Here is a 24,391-nt window from a genome sequence, read left to right as displayed (position 1 = left end):
CGCAGCTTCCATTCTGGTTTGACAAGAATAAAAAGTGTATTGCAATAGTTAAGTACCGTCGCTTCAAAGTAAACATTTATCTCTTATTTATCAAGGACTTATCCACCAAAACAACTTTTAGATCTTATTATCATTTACCGTCTGAATCCTTCACATCCAAACTAAGAGAAAACTAGAAAACTAAGAAAAGATAAAAAGAAAGCAACAGCATTCCATCCTGCAGGAGACACAGCGCATTCGTGACAATTTCCCCAACGCAGTAACCCAATGAGACTCGCTGTCCAAGAGAACTTTTTCCTTTTTCTCCTCTCCCCTCGTTAGCGACTCACCCATCAAGATGTCAATTAGTGCCCGGGACGAGCAAAAGAGATTGCGAGTGCACCAAACCATCCCGCTAATTCCGCTCTCTTCTGACTGTTGTTCTAAGATTTATGGGATTTGTCTTTCTTTCTGGCCGTAGCAGGCTCGTCTTACTCTCCAATAACTGGGATGGATCTTCTGCTGCAGTCTGGCTATTACTCTTTGGTTGGGCCTGATCATTGCTTTTTCCCTGTGATGATGACAAAATGAAAGGTTTGCTTGAGATTACAGATATTGTAATTTATAGTTTCAGGCTTTTAAAATATTAGATGATTACTAGAATCATTTTTTGAGGAAACGTTATGTATAATAGAGACCATAATTCAAGAGCTAAATTTATATCCTATCTAATTTTTCGTACACTTCCAACAAAACAATACCATTTATAAAATATAGTTAAAACGATTGTATTCATATTTTATACAACCATTGATTGCCCCCCTTAAAACCCTATAAAAGCATCCTTAATTGGAATTCTGTTTAATAGTTTGTCAAGAATTCTAATTTTTAATTTTTATAAATTTATATATATGTATATATATTGAAGGTTATACTTCGAAATGCTGAGTGAAACCATCCGAAAACGATTACCTTCTATTAAAATAATGATGTGAATTTTATACTATCTAAGATTTAAAATTACTTCATCAATGATGGCAATTTTATTGCTATGTTATTTCTCTTTTTAATATTTTTACGTCATTTTTATAATTTTCTGGTGTATTAAGTTTACAAAAAGAAAGTATTGTGATCTTCAACAAATTCGAATTATTGACGAATCTCCACGTTTCAAACCTATATGAATACGAAAAACACTTTTAAATTATCTTATGAACAAGATAATTCAAAAATTCACTGACACATACACACACTCACGCATGTATTGAAGTTTAAGAAATAACTTCAAAATGCTCTGTGAAACCGTGTGAAAGCGATTACCATTTATATGTATTGTGTTTATAATGTGTATTATACTGTTTTAAGTTTTAAAATTACCTGGTCAATGATGGCAATTTTATTGCTATGTTGTTTCTGTTTTTAATATTTTTATACCATTCTTATTACTTTTTCCTATACTAAATATATTTATAGAAAATATTGTTATCGCCAATAAATTGAAACTCAAACTTTTGGCGAATCTCCACATTTCAAATCTTTCTGAATACGAAAAACACTTTTGAATTATCTTATGAACTAAATAAATAAAAAAACGCCTTGAACTAAATAGATGTAATTTGGTATACGATTTCGTCCCAAATTTATAGATTTTTTCCCCAAATTTTAAAAGAAATCCATTCAGGGGAAGAATGTCCTGTTGTCTGGATATAAGTTAACCTGGTAATTACAAACCGAAAAGATTTATATGGATACAATTTGGTACACAAATTTAATTCTTAAAGTATAGATTTGTATCAAATTTGAAAAGAAATATGCCAAGGGATTGGCCACTTGTCGGTCTGAACTTTCACAAGCACATGATAATACGCAATGACTAAATATATGAATTTTGGTATGTAATTTTTATGATTATAACAGTAGTTCTTTAAGAAATTTTTATTTAATCTGTCAGTGAAAAAATCGCCCAAAAGGCAAAAATTCGATATTCTGATGTTTTTATATTAACAGCTTAACAGCGATATTTCACCCAAAGAAATGGCCAAAGATAGCGCTTTAATAGACTTTTTTTATAACATTTGTTCCCCAGCAGCATACATATAATAATACACTAGTACATTTGCCAAAAAGTATGAGAGAAAATTTCAAGAAGACTGTTGTCACAATATTTGTAGAGTTACCGCAATAACGATCAAATATCATATTCATATATTGAATCGCATGTATAAATAGGAGCAGTTTGTAGACATTTGAAAAAATTTCTAGCAGATGAGATACATAGTGTTGAAAAATAATTAAAAACGTGTGCAATATTTTCGTTCGGAGAGGACGACAATAAATATGCTGAAAAATCTTTACAAAATCGACGATTTAGCCTTCAAGCGAATGTTCGTTATAAGCTTTAAACTTGAGTAAAGAAGACATTTTAAAAGGAGGAAACCGTTTCTGTTTTTGCTTCGTAATATGTACATTTTTTTATTTTATAATAAATGAATCCAGTTGAATTCTGTTTTTAGTCGAATTAAATAACAAGGTGAATTTCAAAAAATGCTGTCCATATTATTAATTTGACTAAAAATTTTATCTGTTTGAATAAACTGGTCTCCAAAGGCGGCTAATACCAAAAAAAAAGTATTTATTAAGATTGTTCTCATAAATATTTTCTTCATGATAACTCATACAGTTATTTCTGGACTCGTATATCATTCAACAAACAATTTGAATATCCCGATTTCAGTCTCATACCAGCTTTTCTATTCATTTTATTTAAAACCTCATATAGAATTACCTTTGCATTACCATTTTATTACCCTAAAACGTAGTTAGTCATCAAATCAGTGCACAAAAATATCTAAAGTAATTTTCTAATTTTACAGCTCTAAGCGCAATCCAAGACTATAGAGATTTGATAAGTGATAAAGCATTTCCTCTCATTTAACGTTACATTAACAACATCTTGGTGTCTTATTTGCCAATTCCTCAAGAAAATTCGTAATTCACTTTTCAATAAAAATAGTATCTCTGCCCGTGAGACATTTTTTTTTTCATATAACATATGCAATTACTTCTGACCCAATATATCGCCATGCCCAGGACATTACATTGGGTTAGAATATAACCAGACTTGAAAATTACTCATCATTATTTCTTAGTAATATTTATATAATAACAGGTTCGAATCTATTATTGAAGGAATCATCATAATAAATAATTAATTAAATTTCAGTAGATAATGAAAAAGATATGAAAGTAAATTCGATATAATAATGACTAGTCGCCTTTTTCAACAAGCTTGGTCGATTGGAATTATTAGTTACATATAATTTTAATTGAATTGTTGAGATATAGCTTCATGACCGTAAATCCTACAAGTTATCCGATATCAAAACAGTGTTATTTTTAATAGTATATATATGTTCTGTTTATCGAATAAATTTATGAATTTTTCTAATATGGAGAGCAGCTCTACGACATTATAGCGTTATTAAAAACGTAAACGTCAGATTCAGCTATCTTATTAATTCCGCAGTAATGTAGCTTTACTTGTTGTATTTGTCGTAAAACTACTATGATATTAAAAAGTACCCCCCCCCCCTCTTTTTTTTTTAGCTTTCAACAACTGAAGAAAATCATGCTATTAAGTATTTGTTGAAACAAAGAAAAAATGGTTTGAATTTTAGCGCAGCAATGTATTCTACATTTGAAAATTAGGCAAACAAATTATTTTTAACCAGAGGGAATGGTCTCCATAAAACTTTCCAGCATACTCTCTAATAAATATGTTATCTCAACAAACGCCTTCCATGACATTGGCGTACAATCGTTACGAAATATTAACCTTTGACATGAATTTAGAATTTTCATTGATTCTATCATGTAATTTCTTGGCGAGGTTTTGTCGATTAACTCCTGACATGCGGTTAATAGTACCCGAAAATCGAATTTGTCTTTTAGAAGCGTTTTCCCCAACCGATTGAAAAAAAATGATGCAAAACTACATTTATAATCAAAGAAATCCCGTTCCAAAATCGATACATTAAAAAAATAATACAGTTAAATTATTCTACAGATTTACAGACAGTCGACTCTTTGTTGGTTTTGTCTTACACTTCGACATGTGACCAACACTACAGATGTTAAATCTGTATCTATCTATCTAGCTCTCTTCGTTTTATAATTATCGTGTTAACTTATTTCGAACAACTGGATAGATGGATTTCCTCTGAACAGATTTTATTCAAAATTTGATAGAAATCTGAGTGTTTGGTGCAAAGCCCATATACCAAATTTCGTCTGTCTAGCTCAAAACATTTCTTAGTTATCTTTGTCATAAACAGAGAGATAGACGTTTTCCAAAAATGTATTTTATGAACTCAGGGAGATTCGTCAAAATCACGAATTCGATTTTTTTGACGATTACTATACTTTCTCTTTATTACTTAAATGGAAAGCCGGCGTCCTGGCATGGGGGTAGCGCGTCTTCCCCGTGATCTGGGCATCCTGGATTCGAGTCCCGGTTTGGGCATGGTTGTTCTTCCGATGTTCTATCTGTGAGATGTGTGAATGTGCCCTCCTGTAAAAAGGGGTTGTGCAAGCGAATGAGAGATGCGTGAGTCGCAAAGTAGTACTCTTGGCCCTAGTTGGCGCTACTAACAAAACAAGAGACGCTTCCCCACAGGCTTAAATCGCTGTCTTCGTAACAGCGGGCTTGTCCGTAGCAAGTGCCATAAGAAACAACAACTTATACGAAAAAGTAGAAAATTGTCAAAATTCAGGATATCAAATTAGTATCATTGAAAGGATACTAAGTTGATTTTGATAATGAATGAATTAAGATGAATTTTATAATGACGTAAAAATCACCCTTGTGTTGCACCATTTTTAGAAGTTATGGGAGGAAACGACAAAATTTTGCTTAATCATATTAATCAAAATTCTAATACAAATCACCAAAAACAAAACAAAAACGTTCGAAGGTGCACATTCCCTCTTTCTTACGATATGCCAAACAGATAGTAGGATTATGAATTGAGCGTGAAGTTAATGCTCACTGGTTTTGACATTTGATGAATGACAAAACAACACATTTTACTCTATGAACAATGTTGCACATCCTGGGTTCAAATTGATTAAGAAAATGCACTGTGATGTTTGTTACAAGTGGTCCAACTAAAACATTTCTATTTCTGCCAATAACATCTGATCAAGGATTAACTTATCATAAGCCCAAAGGTGATTTGGAGGAATATGCTCTCTTCTGTCTTGTATCTTATTAGAAGGCATTTCATTTCTGACTTCTAAATCTGTCTTTTTTGACGTTCTAGGGATATAAAATTAATTCTTTTTAGCAACTTCTGATTAAAAATATTCTAGTATCTGCGGAAATTTTGAAACAATTATGTAGATGGGTATCAGGGATAATGTATCTGGATATTTTTGAACAATTATTTATTTTAAGAGACACTTTTGATTTTTACATTATCTTTTGAAAAGCCCATTATTATATATTTAGTCGTTTTAGTAGCATTTAAGAACAAAAAAAAAATATGTTTTCTTTCAGCGCGTTTTATTTAACATCATTTCTTTTATATTGTGAAGTTTGAATTTTCTGATAGTTTTTTTTTTACTTATTTTCTGATTACGAGAAATTTTTAAAAATGTTATGAACTCACATTGATAATTAGTTATCAGAACAATTAGTTATCAACAAATACTTTTAATTTCGCTGTTTCGGCGAACTGCTCTCCGTTAGTTTTGAAATAGGATCGACATTTATTATACAAAAAATGATCTTTCTTCTTGTTGTCGCCAATTACTGCGCAGCAGGTTTGGAACATCGCAACTGAACAATTGCACGTATTTTTTCATCTATTTCATTTTCTTTATCCTGCTTTTTTTTTAATCGTTTTATTTAAATTTGCAAAATTTGTCTTTCATAGGACCATAAATATTTTTTGCATTTTTTTTTTTTTTTCAGCAAAAATAGGATCTTAGTTTTTTGGGATTGAAAAACATTTTATATCAGAAAGGAAATTATGGAATATCACCTATTCATAAAAAAAGGAAATAAAATTGGTTTTGTTTCTAATTGCAGACAATAACTATGTCTCATCATAAACCAGCTGTCAACGAGCAAACGAAAATTCAAATCCTTCTTCTATGATTCGACATTTCAGCTGTTTTTAACAATTTGTTATTTTAAAAATTTGTTTATATTTTCATTTATTTGGAAAACATATTTTTCATCTGAGTGAATGTTTTTGAATTAAAAAGTCGTCTGTGTGTCATCACATTTGTTAATGATTTTTTACATTTTTTTTTTCTGTGTGGTTGTGATCACACAGAAAATCACAGAAATTAAATCGCCTGGTATTTAAACAACTTAAGTAAGTTAACAGCAAAATCATTTTCATTTGTAGTCTTTGAAATCGTTGGGTATATTAGACTTTAAATATTACTTTGTTTTAAAAATAATCAAGACCTTCTATCGTGATTTTTTTTATCGAACAAGCCGTTTTATAGTTTTGTTATTATTTATATGTAAGCTGCATACTCATTTTATACTTTCTATTGAAACTAGCAAATAAATAAATTATTTCTGCTTTCCTCCAAATATTTTACGTTTTCAAATTGTTCTTTTATAAGATCCTCATTTGGATTAAACAACTTTAACTCGTTTCAATTTTAGTTACACACACACAAATAATTTTTTAATGGTATGTTTATGGTGTTATTATTTTTTGACAAAATATAACCGATAAGACCGGATATAATATAAAATATTGGATAATAATATATGATATAAAAGGTTAGAATTCGTAACATTTTCAGAATTAAATTTATTGATACAAATAACATAAAATATAATTCTTTTTAGTATTTAAAGCCTTTTTCCAATTTGTAGACATGCCTAGATTTAATGGTTTAGAAATTTAATAAAACAAGTTATTTTAGTGGTTTAGAAATTAGCAATCACGTCCTGTATTTATTTAATTTGAAGATGATATAAAAATCATATTTGTGTGTCATATTGTTGGTAATTATGGAAACAAGAATGTAAAATTTTGCGTTTATTTTATATATATATATAATTTAAATTCTAGTTGACATTTTAAAAAGAATTTCTTCGAGCTAAACATTTCCATTCTCCAAATAATATTTCTGTCGACTTTCGTATCTGTATCATATGAACTCAAAGACACACCGAGAGAGACAAAAATATACACTATATATAGAAAAGAAATTTTTTTAACAAAAATAAATTGCAAATCTGCGAGGAGCTAAAATCTATGTTTATAGAGCAGTGTTTGTGTGTGTTCCTCATACAAATCCATTGTCTTTGTCAAATATTGATGAAAATTAGAACATGCGCTCATCAAAGCAAGAAAAGGATCATAGCTAACTTTTCGAAATCCGAAAGTTTGCTAAAATATCAGTAATTTAAAAATTAAGATTTTGGCATTTTCCATTGTGAATCTCAAAATAATTATTTCACAAAAATCATTTTAAACCATTAAAAAAACTCTAAAAAATAGAAATAGCATTTCAATGGCACTGTTTTTATTTCCATACGACATCTTTCTTTAACTGGAATAAATTTTTAACTTAAATTTATGCATAATTAGATACAAGCATGTAACCTAATTAGTATTTTTTACTATTATTTTGCGAAATTCAAACCAATTTCTTTGCTCCATTAAATCATTCGATTGCAGACGTTGAAGTTATTATTTTATTTAAAAAAAAAGAAAGCCTTCTATTCTTTAACTTTAAAACAGTATTTTTGCTTTTATTTTCCAATAAACGTACTTTGTTATTGTTATATATAAATTACCTCCAAAACGGTGCTGGTAAAAAACTGTTTGAATTTTTTCTTATTGTTTGCATTAAATAACTTTATTTTGTCTCATATTTTAACCTTTGAAGTTTTAATAGATTTAGTTAGAAATAGATCTTTTTATATCAGCTTTCAAAATCGTACTTCTTAAAACTAGTCCCTTCTTTTTAATTTGTATTCTAATTACAGAATTGGGACAGTTTCCTATAGACTCCATTTATAAATCAGATATTTTATTTGTTTTATAATTCATAATAATCATTATCATTATAATTTGTTATTATAATTCAGATATTATATAATTTTTATACCTTTGTATTAAATTCAACGACAGTTGCTGTATTTAAATCTATGCGCAAAAATTATGTGGATTTTTAACTTTGAATTAACTAATGATTTAATTTCAAAAGTACAAAGTGAAACTGTCAGATTCTTTAGCTTATGCATATTTTAAATATCAATACAGATTCCTATTACGCAATTTAGGGGAGAACAATCAATGCACTATCGTGTTTTATTTATCGTTTGAAATTTATTTATTCTTATTATGAATATAAAGGAAACCTATTTTATGTTATCTAAATTATAAAACATATCCGGTACACACTCTAATTGAAAAAATTTATAAGTATATTTCGACTCAATAAACAGTCTTATTTCGGCTTCTACATGTTCCTTCTGTTTTATTTTCTTAACTTTTTCGCCGATTCAGCATCTTGTTTTGGAATTTTACTTTATTTCACTTGACATTTACAAATGTAGCTGAAGTTTTATTTCTTACCAAGAATAGATAATTCTTCAAAAAATAACACATATGTTTCAAAAATATATTTTAAGAATTTTTAGAACAGAGTTAAGAACCATGAATCCGCTTATATAAGGATTAGTTGTTAAAAATTTTATATCTTTCGAAAGGAATTAGGGACTAAAATCTTTGCACTATTATTAAATATATAAACAAAATGAAAATCTGTTACTTCGTTGAAAAACCGAATGTTACCAGATGTATACTTGATATATATATATATATATTGAAGTGTATAGTAATCATATATTTACACCGAATATGCTTCTCTTTACCAGCATTTCATCATCTTTTTTTTATAACTTGATGTTATTTTCAACACTTTAATTAGAAACATTTTATACAATTTGACTTCTGTCATATTCATGACGATGGAATTTTACAATTCATTTTTACTTTATCAACAACTGTCACCGGGTGGAGGGGGGCACCTCTGAAATGAGGAGGAGAACCTTCAAGTACTGTAGTTGGTTCTCGCCACCTTTGTGGATACAGAAATGATTTGGGTTTGGCTATCTCCTATCGATGACGGGACGTGCTTCCCAAGGGAAGGGTTGTACCGTAGCTAGTGATGGCCCTTAGGACACAGCCTTAGTTACCGCCAATGCTGTCGCGGCGTCCCGTCGGTAAGATTTAATTCACAAGCCTTCAATTAGGCGGGGCAGAGTAGCCAGTGTAGTTACATTATCAACAAAAGCTTCAAAGACTAAATGTTATAGTAGTAAAAAAGTTCTACTTCTCGATTTTGACGAATCTCCGTGTTTAAGACCGGAATGGTCTCCTCAAAGGTTTCTCGCATACTCTTTAATGAAGATTTTATTCAACTCCACTGCATAAAGTTTGTGGACTTGGTCAAGCCAGTGAATATGATAAGTGCTCAGAGACCTCCACACAAAAGATGTGTATTTAAATATATATAGAAAAGAAAACCGATATTTATGTATTGACTGCATGGTATAAGCGAACAAGTTACGAAATATCGATCTTTGTTACAAATTATGTGCTTTTTTTTCTGAATCTAGTATGTAAAATTTGGAGATTTTTTGGGTGATTAATCGCTGGGAAGAGATAAATACACAAGTAACCGAAAAACGAATATTTCTGCTGGGTGCTTTTTTCCTGATTGATTAAAATTAAACTTTGACAAAGAATTAAAACTGTAATCTCAAGACCATGCACCAAATTTCAATTATTTAAGTAACCGCAGTTTTGAACTATCACGCTGATATGCATGAGACAAAACAGACCGACAGACAGCCAGCAATTTGACAGAATTAATTCCAAATTTCAGACGGACTTGCATTTCAGCTCTACTTCAACCTGTGTACCAAATTTTTACCAACCCTGTTATATACATTGGTAATTATCGTGTTCACCTGTATTCTAACAGCTGGACAGACAGAAATCCTCGGAATGGATTTCTCTCAAAATTTGGCAGAAATTTACATGTTTCGGGTGAAAACTGGATACCAAATTTCATCCATCTAGCTCAAATCGTTTTTGAGTTATCATGTTCATAGATAGACAGTCTATGAAGACGTCTGGATTGATGAAAATCAAAACTGGATATCAAATTTCATTCCTCTAACTCAAATTGTTTTTGAGTTATCATGTTCATAGATAGACAGTCTATGAAGACGTCTGGATTGAAGAAAATCAAAACTGAATATCAAATTTCATCCATCTAACTCAAATCGTTTTTGAGTTTTCATGTTCATAGATAGACAGTCTATGAAGACGTCTGAATTGAAGAAAATCAAAACTGGATATCAAATTTGATCCCTATAACTCAAATCGTTTTTGAGTTATCATGTTCATAGATAGACAGTCTATGAAGACGTCTGGATTGAAAAAAAATCAAAACTGGATATCAAATTTCATCCCTCTAACACAAATCGTTTTTGAGTTATCATGTTCGTAGATAGACAGTCTATGAAGACGTCTGGATTGAAGAAAATCAACTAAACAAAAATAAAGGCGCAAAAATATTTATTGGTAACATTATGCAAAAAAAAAAAAAAAAAAAAAAAAAATCAGCTTTAGGAAAAGCCACATGTTTTATTTCTTTCGAGTGTATTTGTTTATAATTAATTATTCATAGATTTAGATGCGGCATTGTAGATCATATTAAATATTTATGGTGCAATAAATAATAAATTATGCGACATCAGTAAAGATTATTTATGATCATTTCAATATGCAATATTTCACTGTTTTCGCATAAGGATTGAAAAGAATTTGGAAATATGATCTTCGATAATATAAAATCTACCTTTCCAACTTGTCAAAAGAATTACTCTTAATAAGATAATATTATTTGCTCTAATCTAAAGGCATCTGGTATATAAAGCTCATAGCCGATTGCTGTGTTTCCATTCTGCATAGAATATACTTATCCAGCATGTTTCTAAAAACAAACAGTGAGCCAAGCTATCCTCCACGCCGTCTGTGAACTCGAAATTTATTTTAAGCAAAATTTGTCTGAGCTGTCTTGGATCTTTTAAGAAAGGAAACATTGAAAGAGATTTGGGAATCGTGCATCATCGTCTCGCTTGACACTGACACTTCGAGATGCGCAAATCATTGCCAATGGGACGAATCCAAATCCCTGGTTAACTTTCATGGTTATTTATTGATATTTTTTTCGCGACAGCTACTATTTGTCACGTAAAGGCGAGACAGGTTAATGAAGGATATGCTAGTCAATAGTTTTAAAATCTATTTTTTAAAAAATTGTTCTTTTTTTTAAATTCGCGTTAAAATATCTTTATAAACTTTAAAAAATATTTATATAACCTTAGATTTTCTTTTATCATTAAAAAAATTCAAAAGTAAGCACATATAGTAATCATTATAAAGCGTGGAACAAAATCAAAGAAAATAGGTAAAACATTGGGAAAAATTACAGATTTTTTTATTTTTGCCAGCACTAACTTTAATAAAAATATTATTTGAAAAATGTCCGAATGTTCCTTCCTCAATTGTTTGGTGTACATCTTTTTGACAATCCTGTATGGAATTTGTTCAATCATTTTTTCTCAAATATTTGACTGTGGGTTTTTTTTTTTTTTTTTGTTAAAGGTTTTGGAATGGAATTTCTGTTTATAGTTTCCAACCTTTTGGGAATATCGCAATGCATTTCAATTTTTTTAATATATTTAAATTTTTTGCAGAATCTTTAAATAAAATCAAAATTATTTAGAAATACATCCTGTATAATAAATGGTTAAGATTGTTATTCTTCCATCTTAGAATCAACGCTCTTCACCAAGCTAACTTGTTGTTGAATATACTTACAAAATATGCATAAATCGCTACAGCAGTTAAATCCTGAAATAAATGACATATTTTTGAGTGGGATGTAAAAGAGAATTACTAATTCTGAATGTTGTTGTTGATTTCTGTACTTAGGTTTTGAAATAGTCTGCATGTATTTCTAAATCCAAATAGTTTTTCGTACATTTTACTATAAAATTCAAATCATTCTTCACTCAAGTTTTTTGCGTCATTGATTTGATCTAGTCATTTAATTTGACATATAGATTCATCTACAGAGAATTCTATATATAATAATCACAGCTGATATGTAGACCTACTAAAGGTTTGCAGATTAAGTATAATTATCGTTACCATGTGCTCTTGTGCTTCGTATTTTGCTGTGATTTTGAATGCTTCTTTACTACAGGTGTTGTAGAATGAACTATCACTTTATAAGAAAAAAAATGTTGCGACCTTTATTTTCTGCAAGTTTCTCCAATTTTCTCCCAAGTTTTTTGCTGGAAGTTTCTCCTTTCATCCTAATAAGAATTTTTTAATGTATTAATGTAATCTTTAACCAGTACTGATACAAATGAAAATTTCTATTATTCGTTAAAATTCCACGCAAGAGTAATGAAGCTTTGGCCTACCATAAAGTTCAGCTCTTTTATAGCCAGAATTACACTTCAAATTGCCTATTTCTGTTATAAAAATTATGGCCTTTTTAAATTTGATTAGAATAAAATTAACAAAAATCTTTCGTCAGCTCGCTTCCTTTTTTTAACATTATTTTTGTCACATCAATGTCGTGTTACCTATAGTTTAGTTTCCTGATATTACCCCCCCCCCTTTGATGCAATACAAAGGCTATTTTCTGTCATATGATGAGGATTACACTTGAAATAGCACATCCTCTTCTCCCCTGAACTTTCTCACCATATCAAATTTCTGAATTCTTAAATCTGTTGCTGTAGGGGTTGTTTGTCCCTCACAACAACAGATTTAAGGAGCATTAGCTCATATACATGGCAACTATTTAGCGGGCTTAATTTTCGAACTTGGAGAAGTCCCATCTCGAAACCGAGACCTTGTCATTGGACCATCGTGGCACGAGTGTCACATGTAAATATAAAACGACTTCAGCTTTTTTTTTCATTGAATCTATATACTGGAAAAAAATTTTAATTAATTCTTGAATTAAAACGAATTTAACTAACTCATTAGCAGCTCCCCTAGTGTGCCAATAGAGTCTACAGAACATAATTTCAGAGTTTCTTTTGTTAAATAAGCGATGGACTGAACCAATGTAAACGTTAAAATTATCTTCAGTCTACTCTGACAACAAAACTGACAAAACTTTCTTTTTTGAGTAACTTAAGACTTTCCCATTTCTTTTGGAAATGCAATGAATTTATTGCAGTGCACTGACAACAATTCCTGAAGGTCTAATTATAAAATATAAGATTAAATAAACCGATGTCAAAAAATTGCACTCAAAAGAATCAGCACTTATTTTGTCAACTCACATAAATATTTTCGTCTTTCAGGAACCTATTAGCAATGAACACCCCGGGGAGGTGGAGTGAACTGCTGAGTCCATGGACAACTATCTGAGGCTTCTTGTATAATAACCAAGATCAAATAAACTGATGAAATAAGTAGTCTCAAAATACTCTCCCCTTATTCAGACAACCCAAACTAATACCTCCCTCTTAGAGGAAAAGTTGGAAACCGTAAAGCTATCAGCACATGTTCCACTGGAATATAAATATTTATAAAAACTCCAGTGAAAAATTTTGCAACATCCTTCTTGATGAATTCATGCTTACTCACAATCTTCGACTAGGAAAAACAAGAGCGAAGAAAACGTAATTTATCTTCTCGAAAAAGTTTTTTTTTTAACTCCTTGTTACCTTTCAGCCTCAAGCTAGAGTGTAGTGAACGCTGAAGGTGTTGAAATGTGTTGCTGGTAAATACCCCTACCCAACATGTCCCACCCGCCTTTTCGCTTGACATCCACAGCCTAACGCACTTGGAGACGACTGAGTCCAATTTTAGTTTTATCTCTTTTTTTTTTATGTTATTTCCATCAACTTGGACGCTTGAATAATGAAGTTCCCCTTTTTTTAGATCCAACTCTTGAATCTAATTCTACATCACCGCTAACTAAAGAAAAATCCAATTAGCAACACGAAAATAGATATGGGTTGATGCTGCTGCTCTGTTAAAAGAATTCGTATATATGCATTTCTGAAATTTTTATCAGTCAGCCAAAAATATTTTTGACAACAAAGCAATATATTATTGTCACTGTCTACGATCTGTTTAAAAGATGAGCTTAAATAAGAATTCTTAAACTTACTTATCATTTCAAGTACAGTTATCCTCTCTTTTTTGTACTTTTTTAATACAATAAACTTGCCAAGACGAAATATTTTCATGATATGAAGACTATTCAGACAAGTAGAAAATAACATGTCTATATGAATAATAAAAGAGAACGTTTGCATATATTTTTTTGCGCTCAACAAAGGTAATTGCTTGATCTAAAGAACTAACAATTTTGGTGCAAGGATAATTTGGTGAAAAAAATGTACATTTGTTAGTGGTTTTTTTTAAAAATAATTTTTCAGTTAATTAAAGATTAAACTGGATTTTGGTGTTTTCTGTGATGTTTTCCGAAAATATTATTTCACAAAAATAATGTTTACACTTTTTTAAAATTCAAAAAAGGACATCAAATTAAACAGGAAATTTTTTTAAAGTCTATAATTTGAAAACATTGATACCATATTCAACAATACAACTATTGTAGCAATGTAGTTCCATCCAGTTTTATTACTTCTTCAAATGTTCACTCTTGATTTTTTTTTATATTGTTGAAAGGAAGTTATGAAAGAAGAATTCTGTTTATTATCTGGCCAAGCCAATTAATTTTGAGTAAAATAAAATTGATAGAGTACAGCATAAAAATCGAGCAATCTCATTTTTAAAGGCAGAATGATGTCACGGAACTTGATTCCATTAAGAAAGTTCATGTACGCCATAAACAAAAGTAAAGCTATTAAAATAACATTAATAAGTATTGTCATTTGATACTTAAAAATATTTTGCTTATTGAATCAAGAACTAATATTCAAAGATTTATTTGAAGTTATATATAACTAATATTCCAATCAAATCAGTTGGTTGTCAAAGGCGACTAGTTGCTTAGTAAAAAGATCTTAAGTCTTTTCCTGTATCTTCCTGATATATACTTCCTCACAATAAATCATGAAGTATACTAAGTAATATTATCCAAATAATATATATATATATAATGCCATATATATATATATATGGCATTAAATTGGCACATGGCAGCACAAGTATTAGAAAACCTATAATTTAATATGATAAAACTCTCCTTTAAGCTTTGAAATTAGGAGAAGTCAGGTATTGTAGTTAAAACTCCTACTAACACTCGTTTCAAATCACAAATAATAACCCTCTGTAAAAATCTTTATATTGGCAATTACAATATTTTGTCTAAATATTCTTCATATACCAAAAATTTAAAAAATAAATTATTTAATGTCCTTGGATAATCAAAATATTACACATATCTCTCAAACTGACCAATTTTGGTTTCGAATTTTTCACGCAAAAGTGGATAATATTGATATCGCATTCGTGACATCAGTACGTATCTTTTGAGCAAAATGAGCCTTATGGTCCACTACGATATTTCTATTTAAATCTATAACAAACTGAGGAAAGTTATTGTTTGTTTATTAAACCATCCAAAACAACAATTAATTCAGAGTTTTTGATTGATCATGGGGAATTATATGATGAATGGCTCATATGAATCAAATGGAATTAACATATTATCCATATTCTATAACCAATGTAATATATAGCTGTTAATCTTTCAAATGAAATTTTTCTGTGTAATATAAACAGAAACGTATAAAAATAAGTAGATTTTATGGTAAAGTTGTAGATGTTTCTTAAATGTTTTAGGAATTCAAACTGTAATATTTTGAGTTCCTTTCACGATAAAAAGAAGATTATCATTGTTTTTACTTGCTAATGTTTATTGAAAAATTCTCATTCTGCACATTATATATATTAAAAATGGAATCCAGGTATTAAACATCATTTCTTATAGCTCTTCAATAAAAAAGGAAATAAAACGTTGTAGTTCAATGTCTTTATGAAAATGATTTAAGCTTTCGTTATTCTATTCAAATCATTTTTTTATTGCTGAGACTTTGTTTATGACTAGGCTTATTCTCCATATTATATTTAGCACTATTGTCTTCGCACTCACATCTCTTATTTTCGGTGATGATTCTTGATTTACAGTTTAAAATCAAGAGTTATTGTCTTGCCATTGTATATATTGCTTAGAATTTATTTGCTATTGGTACTTTATACATAAAAATTTCTTTACCTTTGCATGCAAAAGTGTATACATCAAAATCATAAGCTTTGCTTTCAGCTACTTTTGTTATTAATGTTTTCAAGAATTTGCTTTCCTTTCCTAAGATATTATATATCAGTTCTGCTTTTTTGATAAGGTCATCCCATGTTTCATGACAAAAACCATGTTGCTCAATTTCTAAGGCATTTGCATAGTCCTTAACCAGTTTTCGTAGTTTCTTATTCTTATACAACATTATTTTAATTTGCGCTGCTATTCTCCATAGTTGAGAATTATTTTTTAACAATTCTTCAGTTTCATTTTTAATGCTGTTAAGCAGATCATAAATGCGCTCCGATTTCTTAAGATTTTCGTTCTCTTCATCTTTAAGTAACTTAACAAATCTGTTGCATTCATCTTTCAAACTCGTTGATTCTTCTATAAAATGATATTGATCATCATTTGCAAGAGTTTTTTCTAATTTTTGTTTAGTATCTTGAATAACCATTTGAGCATTTTCAACAACCGATTCCCGTTTCACCTGCATTATCTGTTTTGCTGTTGTAGTTGGAATCGTTTCATCTGCGGAATCCGTTCTTTTAATTTGGACTTCTGCAGCATTTAATGTATCAGTAGAAATAGAAGTTCTACTACTGATTTCATCCTCTGAACATCTAGATGAAGGGCTTTTTTTTCTTTGCTGAATAAATAATTCTTCAAACATAAAGAGATAGTCAATTAACGAATTTAAACCCTCAATATTCTTTTTCTGTTCTGAGTTTACATCATCTAAATTTCTATTAATATCTCTGAATCCAGATGAAACTTCTGATTCAAACTTAGTGACCGAAGAAACAAGTGAATTTTCGTCAGACTTCTTTTTAGAAAGAATTTCTTCAACATTTTCTAATGTATTCTTTTGGGATTTGATTTCAGTGTTTAGTTCTTCTATTTTTTTCAGTAGTTGTTTTTCTTTTGTTTCTTCTTCTTCCACCGATCGTCTCAGTCTGGATTTCTCTTCTAAACAGAATTTCGCCTTCTTTTCTACTTCTTGCAGACGAGATATAAAATTGCCGTTTGAGTCTTTTCTTGCTTCTTTAAGTTCTTGGCGAATGGAATCGATTTGTTGTTCCAGTTCTTTATTTCTGAGTAAAGAATAGCAACATTCATGAGTTTAATAATATGAACGATCAGCCATATTAGAAAAAAAAAATCATATTTTGACCTCATAATACTATGATAATTCCTTAACGTAAGGAATAATGGTTTATGACACTCGAAATTATTAAAAGCTTATTTTGAATATAATGTTCTATCAGATGCTAAACAAAACCTTTTTATCCATACACACGCGTTTTGTTTTTTTTTATTTATGAATTAAATACTTTAACGTTAAGGGCTTTCAGAAAAGATCAAAATCAAAATTTAGCTTGTGAAAAATTTACCAAATCTCGAAGCTAATATGGCGTAATTAGGGTAAGGCAGGCAGGGCAAGTAATCTGGGCGGTTTTACAAGGGGGTACAAAATTGCGAGATAAATTATTTGAATTTAATTCTCATTCCCCAAAACTAAAATGAAGCTTTTTAAAATAGAAAAGAAAGATTTTTCCGATCATTTTAATATTTCTGTTTATTGAATTATCTATATTAATTCTGAAATTAAAATTTATCTTTAAGTTCCATACACTAACACCATTTATGATATAGATGAATCATGAAATTATTTTTTTATTAATAAGAGCAAAGGCAATAAATATATCTCTATGATATAAGCGAATCATATGAGAAGTATGCGATAAACTATACTCAGTGTGAAATCAGAATTAATATAATTACTGTCAGAAGATCATATTTTTATATACTTATTGATTCTTTTTAACTCAGAGATTTTGAATACAGTTACAATAAGACTGGTCTACTGTATTACTATTTTTTTAACTTTCTGTTTCGTGTCTTTTGGAATTTTTTTATTGGCATAAAGCAGTTATTTAACTGTCTTAAAAGAATTTTTTTTAAAAAAAAGAGATTATATATCTTTTAGTACCAAGTGACTGAGACCCGAGAACAGTCAATCAAGTTACTTGGTATAATAAAAGTTTGTGTGGTTTGGTATAATAAAAGTCATAATAAGTCGCACAAAATTCGTTTTTACATTTAAATAATGTACGTGAAAGCATATTAATTCCTAGCAACATTGGGTGTATCAAATAGAATGATATAAATTGACTGATTAGATATCTGCATCTACAACCTTGCTTTAATCTTACATAGCAAAAGAGCATTTAAATAGACAAATGTATTAGACGAAATCGAAATGGAATTGGATGAACCCACTATCCTCAAGTTTTACAACCGAGATTCTGATCAAGGATCATTGAAGTCCCTAAATGCTAAGAAAAAGGTGCAGTTAAAGAAAAGTTAGACTTATTTTAGTATTATACAATTATGAGGATTATGAAAAGCATTCTATTCTATTCTATAGTAGTTCATAATATATATTTAACTGTAACTTTGCCAGCAAAGTTGTTTCATTCACTTGCTATTTAATTTTATGCATTAATTTTATTTTTTCCTAAAATATAGAATAAATCTTCCTGTAATGAGTTTTCACCATTAGTAGTTTCAATATAATTGACTAATAACGCCTGTTAAACAAATGTATCCACTTAATAATCCTTAACAGATAAATCCGAAATAGATTTCCTTCATTATTTTACAGTCACCAAAAATATTTTGAGATAATTTTCCCTTTGATTCATCAATAAAAGGACAAATTTGAAAACAAAGAATTTTTAAGAGACCAATTTGTACTTGGTTCCCTTTAAACGCCAAAATTTCCATTACAGAATATTCAGTATGTTACTCTATAAATTTAGCTTGATTGTTATCATCACAGAATAGCTATACTAAGCAATATTGAATAAGCATATCAAGATTTTTATTTTCTAAATTAGCAAAAATTTTTGTTATTTTTAAAATTCTTGCCCATTAATAATATTAGGGTTTTAATCGTAAAAATCATCATCTGTTTGAGAATTTCCTCCCTGTTTTGATAGAAGACAAAATTCCAGTCAAATTTATAGAATACTGCAACCATACAAATGACTTCGAAAATCACTATGGCGGCACTTAGTCTCGAAATCCGAGTTCTTCAAGAATATCTAAGCTTAAAGAAAAAAATTTGTATTGATAAATCATTATTAAGCAGAATCAAATAATCTTTCAGCAATCAATAACAATTTAACAGCAATCCTTCACGTCAATTTCAAAAGATTTCTTTATACAGGTTGAGTTTGATCTCATCTGCCAAATGAAAAAAAGTGATAGAAGAGTGTATGAGACTCATAAAAAACTATGGAAATTTAGTTTTATCTTTTACCGTTTGCAAGTTATGGTGAATAAAGTAATTATGCTGCCAACAGGAAAATCCTAATTACAAAATGTTTTACAAATCCATACATAAAATAAACACATATTTTGAAGACGCAGAAATAATCCTATAAGATCACTTACTTTTCATCACGATATCTGATTTAAAATCGAGCTACGAGTACCGAAACTTTGATTAAATACAAAATCAAATTGTCATAAAAATCTTTAATGTTTAATACCACGAATACCGTTATGTCTACTGTTTGTAAAATTTAACAGGAACCTCTCTACTCCATCAACTTTCGAATAAACCGACAATAAACCATATCAACGTTTCATTTCTGGGGGAATTTTGTCTTTCGTTTGCAATACATCATTGAGGAAAACTCGTGATAATTTTCTGTCTTCCTCAAACTTGGTGCTTTAGCTAGTTCAAGGCAGCAAATTTTAAAGACGAAAAAGACAATTATGTCGATTTCTTTCCATTATTATTAGTATAATGAAAACAATCCGACACACCTTCATATTAAAAAGCATTACTCTTTTGGACATCGTCATCTCCAAAAGAGTTCATATAGGCAAATTTGCACTGCATTGATTCCATTTACTTATCATCCTTCCATTCGCGGTTCATCCGACGAATGTCTATTTTGAAGACTTTCGATTTCTGTGATGTATTTATTGTAAACGAAAAACTAAATTTTCCTGAACTAGAACACCGATATATTTTATTGAAGGCTCATTCGAAATCTAATGAAAGGGATCAGTTTTTGGCAAGTTTGACATAGGGTAGCTAAACAGTATTTGAAGTATTCGCCATTAAAGATTTTGGCGACAATCTTGGAAATTCGCCAAGATTTCGACTTTAAATCTAAGTATTTTGATGAAGATGGTGTATTTTCTTCCTTACTCTTTCAAAAGATTTACTTTTTTATATACAATTATGTCAAAGACTTTAAAAATTAACATTTTTTCCCAGTTGGTAGCAAAATTACCTTAGCCGCTAAAATTTGCAAACGGAAGAGATAGTACAAAGTTGCCATAGTATTTTATGAGCCACATGGGCTCTTCTATCTTTATATTTCGTTTGGCAGATTAGGTCAAATTCACCAAGTATATGCATTAAAAATTATTTCATAGTTGACATTCAGTCTATGAACGTAATAGCAGTATTTTAAGTTTTAAAGGTATTTATTAATTAAAGGTGAAAAATTGGTGATTCGTTGGCGAAAACACAATTTTCTTCCCGTAAACTTCGTATAAACAGTGAAAACAGATTCTTGTTTTCTTCTCGTAAGTTAAAAGCATGTTCATAAGTTGGCTCGTTTTGGTGCTACTTTTGATGAGTTTGGTTCTGTCATCGTTAATTAATACGTACCATTTTAAACTATCATCAATACAATTCACGGACATATTTGCAACTAATCAATATTAAATATAGCGATATTTCGTTTGTTTTAAAATTACTTTTTGGCTTACAAATAAAGCATTTTCAACATGTACATTTGTAAATGATTTCCTCATACCAACGGTTGACTAGTAATTCCAATGTAAAAAAATTTTGAACAATGCTTATTTTCTTTAGTTACATTCAAGAATCTACTTCAGTGTGCCCTTTCACATAGCCAAGATGACCAACAACGTCAAATGGCCAAAATAGAGTAAAAATAAAAAAAGAATGAAGCTGACTTATAAGATAGATAAAAATCTGCATAGGGCTGTTAGATAACTGCTCCACTTGCATGTTTGGGTTACCATATTGCACCAAATTCAGGAGGAATATTACAATAGATTTCAGTCAAAATTCCTATACCATTATTTTTCTAATGTGGAAAGAATTACCTGTTTAATATCACTTCGCATTTTTCTTTTAATCTATCTCTGTCTTCAATCAAATCTTGTTTTTCCCTTTCTGTTTGGCGAAGAATACTTTCGCGTTCAAGTTTTAATCGCCAATGAACTTTTCTATCATTTGGTACTTGTTCAGGTGAAAGAGATTCACGTCTTTTAACCGGTGATGGAGCTTCCAATCCCTTTTCCTTGAGCTCTTCCTTCAGTTCTCGCAGTTCTTTCTTTAAAGACACTATCTTTTCTTGCTGACCAATCCAACTATCTTCTGTCATCTTTTTGACAAGTTCTTCAAAACTTTCCACATTTCTCCCAATTTCTCGTTTCACAACAGTTTTAGCTCTATTAATATCTTTCCTCAATAGCTGATTCTCAGTTTTGTAATTGCTCAATTCTGCGGTCAGCTGTTGAATTTGGTTTTGCAAGTCTTTTACTGTATTTTCAATTTGTTCGTTGTCTGACATGCAACACACACAAGAACAAAGTATATCGCTTGGCTTACTGTTCGAAGTATCGCTGTGTTCCTTAAGATTTGAATCTTTCTTTTCACCATCTTTCTCTGTTTCTGTTTCTGTTTCAATTCTTTGAATACTTTCCTTTTGAATTTTGCATTGAGGAACTGTACGAAGTTCGTGATTTTTATCTTGTTGGACTACATTGGTATATTGTGCAGACAGTACAACATTCTTCTTGCAGATATTTTCTGGTCTTCTGTTTGTTTCATTTCCACCTACTTTCAGGGGATTATTTTTTTCGTGCAGTTGCTTTGGATCTGAAGTAGCATTAGACCGGGATTCAGAATGATGCGACATTTCATTATATAGCAGGGTTTCTTAGAGAAAATTAATTTCAATTCAAAAATTAAGAACAAAATGAATAATATAAAACAATCAAGCAGGATAATTTAATTTTAATTAAGGTATTGGGGTTTTAAAATTTTGTGAGGAGATTGGTCGTAAACAAAATAATATTCATGTTTATTGTATCTTATGAAAGGTGTTGCCACTTTTGTCAAAACTAATAATGGCAAATCATTAAAAAAACTGCTAAATTGGATAAAAAAATATATTTCGAAGTCTAAAATGATAGATTTAACTAGTTTCAACAATGAATAAAAGTTCCATCTCATATACTTAATGTCGATTAGTCAATCTTTTTTAAATAAATATTTTGATGTCATGGAAATTTCTTCCATAGATATAGTTTCATGATGTAATTAAAGTAGTATATTTCACTCTAAATTCAACAGCAACCTTTTGGATTTCCAGATAAAATGGATATTGATGCTATGATATTAGCTTTTATTTCCCATATTATGAAATCTGAGCATGGCATAACTGTTTTCTATAACGCATTAAACATCAAAATAAAATAAATCGATCGATAACTTAACAATATTATGTGTTGCATCAGCATTTAGTATCGACAAAATACTATAAATAGATTTTTTTTTATTTACCAAAATGCAGCAACAGAAAATATTTTAATCCGGAAAATTGATATGGGCATACGCAAATTTGCTTGTGTGACAAAATAAAACTCGCAGTTGCTAGAATTTGTAATACTAATATTAAAAGAAAAAAAGAATTCGTAAAAAAATGTTCTTAAATTCTCCAGAAATTATTAAGTTGAGTTGCTTAAATCAAATCGAGTACGCGATAACCAATATACATATCTGATAAATCAAAGCTCCTCAAACTATATGCATATATTAGTGGTAAAGCCGATCTCTCCATACGAGTGCTTACCTCTGAGAATGCTGAAGTAATGGAGCGCCAGGCGAAAGTATAAGAGATTTTCTTTTTATTCCAATACGCTTAAACTGTGTAAATGCAAGTTGGTAATAAAATTACGGATCAAATCTGATCGAATCCTTTTTGCTTTTATTCCTGAAGATGAATATTTAGCGGTTAAACAAAGGACAGTCAACAACCGTTTGATAACCGCTATTATTTTTCCATATATTTAAAATATTCAGCAAAGCTGAAAGATTGGATTTTTAGTAGCGATATTGTTTCGATTTCGCTTATTTTTGTTTTATAGGAAATTTTATTAATTCTTAATATGTCAACGATTCTCACTTACTCAGTAATTTAATGACTGGGGTGCAGAGGAGGTATTGATATTCTGGGTGAGAGTATTATTGAGTACTATCATGGCAAAACATTAGTGCATTTATATTCTTTTTTTTTAAATGAAATATCAGTGTCGAAAAAATAAGGCCATCTATGGTTATTAAACCACTGATGAAGATTGGGGGAGAAAAAATTATATTCTTATTATTTTATTCTTAAAATTATATGCACAGGAGACTCTGTTAACTCCACCTTGTCACTAAATCAACATCTACCATCTCTATTTTCAAGAAAAATCTCATTTGTTTTTCCGTACATTCTCTTAGAAGAAATATTTCAGCAGTGTTCCCAATCACAACCTGGGGGACACTGTGCACAAATTTCATTATATAGTACATACACTATACTGTGCAAAGTACATAGATTTCATTATTTTTTTTTCTTTCCCGTTTTAGAGAAAATATTGAAATTGTCAAAAGTTCAAGACTGGATTCCACCAAAGAACTGTCTTGGAAGCGGGTCTGGGGACGCTAAATCCGTCGAGGCCGAACTTCCTCCTGCTGCTGTGGTGTAGAAGCTTGGAGAAAGGAGTACCACCTCAAGTGACGTCCTCGTCATCTGACTGTGGCTCAAAATTACAAGGTCCTTCCCAAAAAGCTCTGGTGTTGCTTTCAAAAGGGGCGTTATTGTAGCTAAACCAAGCCAAGCAATATCTTTCTTCATTGTTCATTCCTTATTAGATCAAAACCTCCTCAGAGTTCTCCCAAATACATCTGCTGTACTGATTTATTTCATGTGAAAGTTTAAATATT

General features: G+C 30.1%; 1 long non-coding RNA gene across 1 annotated transcript; it reads left to right on the top strand.

The window, feature by feature from the left end:
* The first annotated feature begins 281 nt into the window (after positions 1 to 281).
* Positions 282 to 24,368, top strand: LOC129981654 (uncharacterized). The gene is made up of 2 exons (XR_008785338.1): positions 282 to 573; positions 24,035 to 24,368. It is a non-coding gene; the product is annotated as an uncharacterized LOC129981654 (long non-coding RNA).
* Positions 24,369 to 24,391: the final 23 nt, after the last annotated feature.

The sequence above is a fragment of the Argiope bruennichi genome, chromosome 8 (genome assembly GCF_947563725.1).
Source record: "Argiope bruennichi chromosome 8, qqArgBrue1.1, whole genome shotgun sequence".
NCBI lineage: Eukaryota > Metazoa > Arthropoda > Arachnida > Araneae > Araneidae > Argiope > Argiope bruennichi.
Note: the sequence above shows the minus strand (reverse complement) of the source record. Positions and strands in the feature narration are given on the sequence as shown.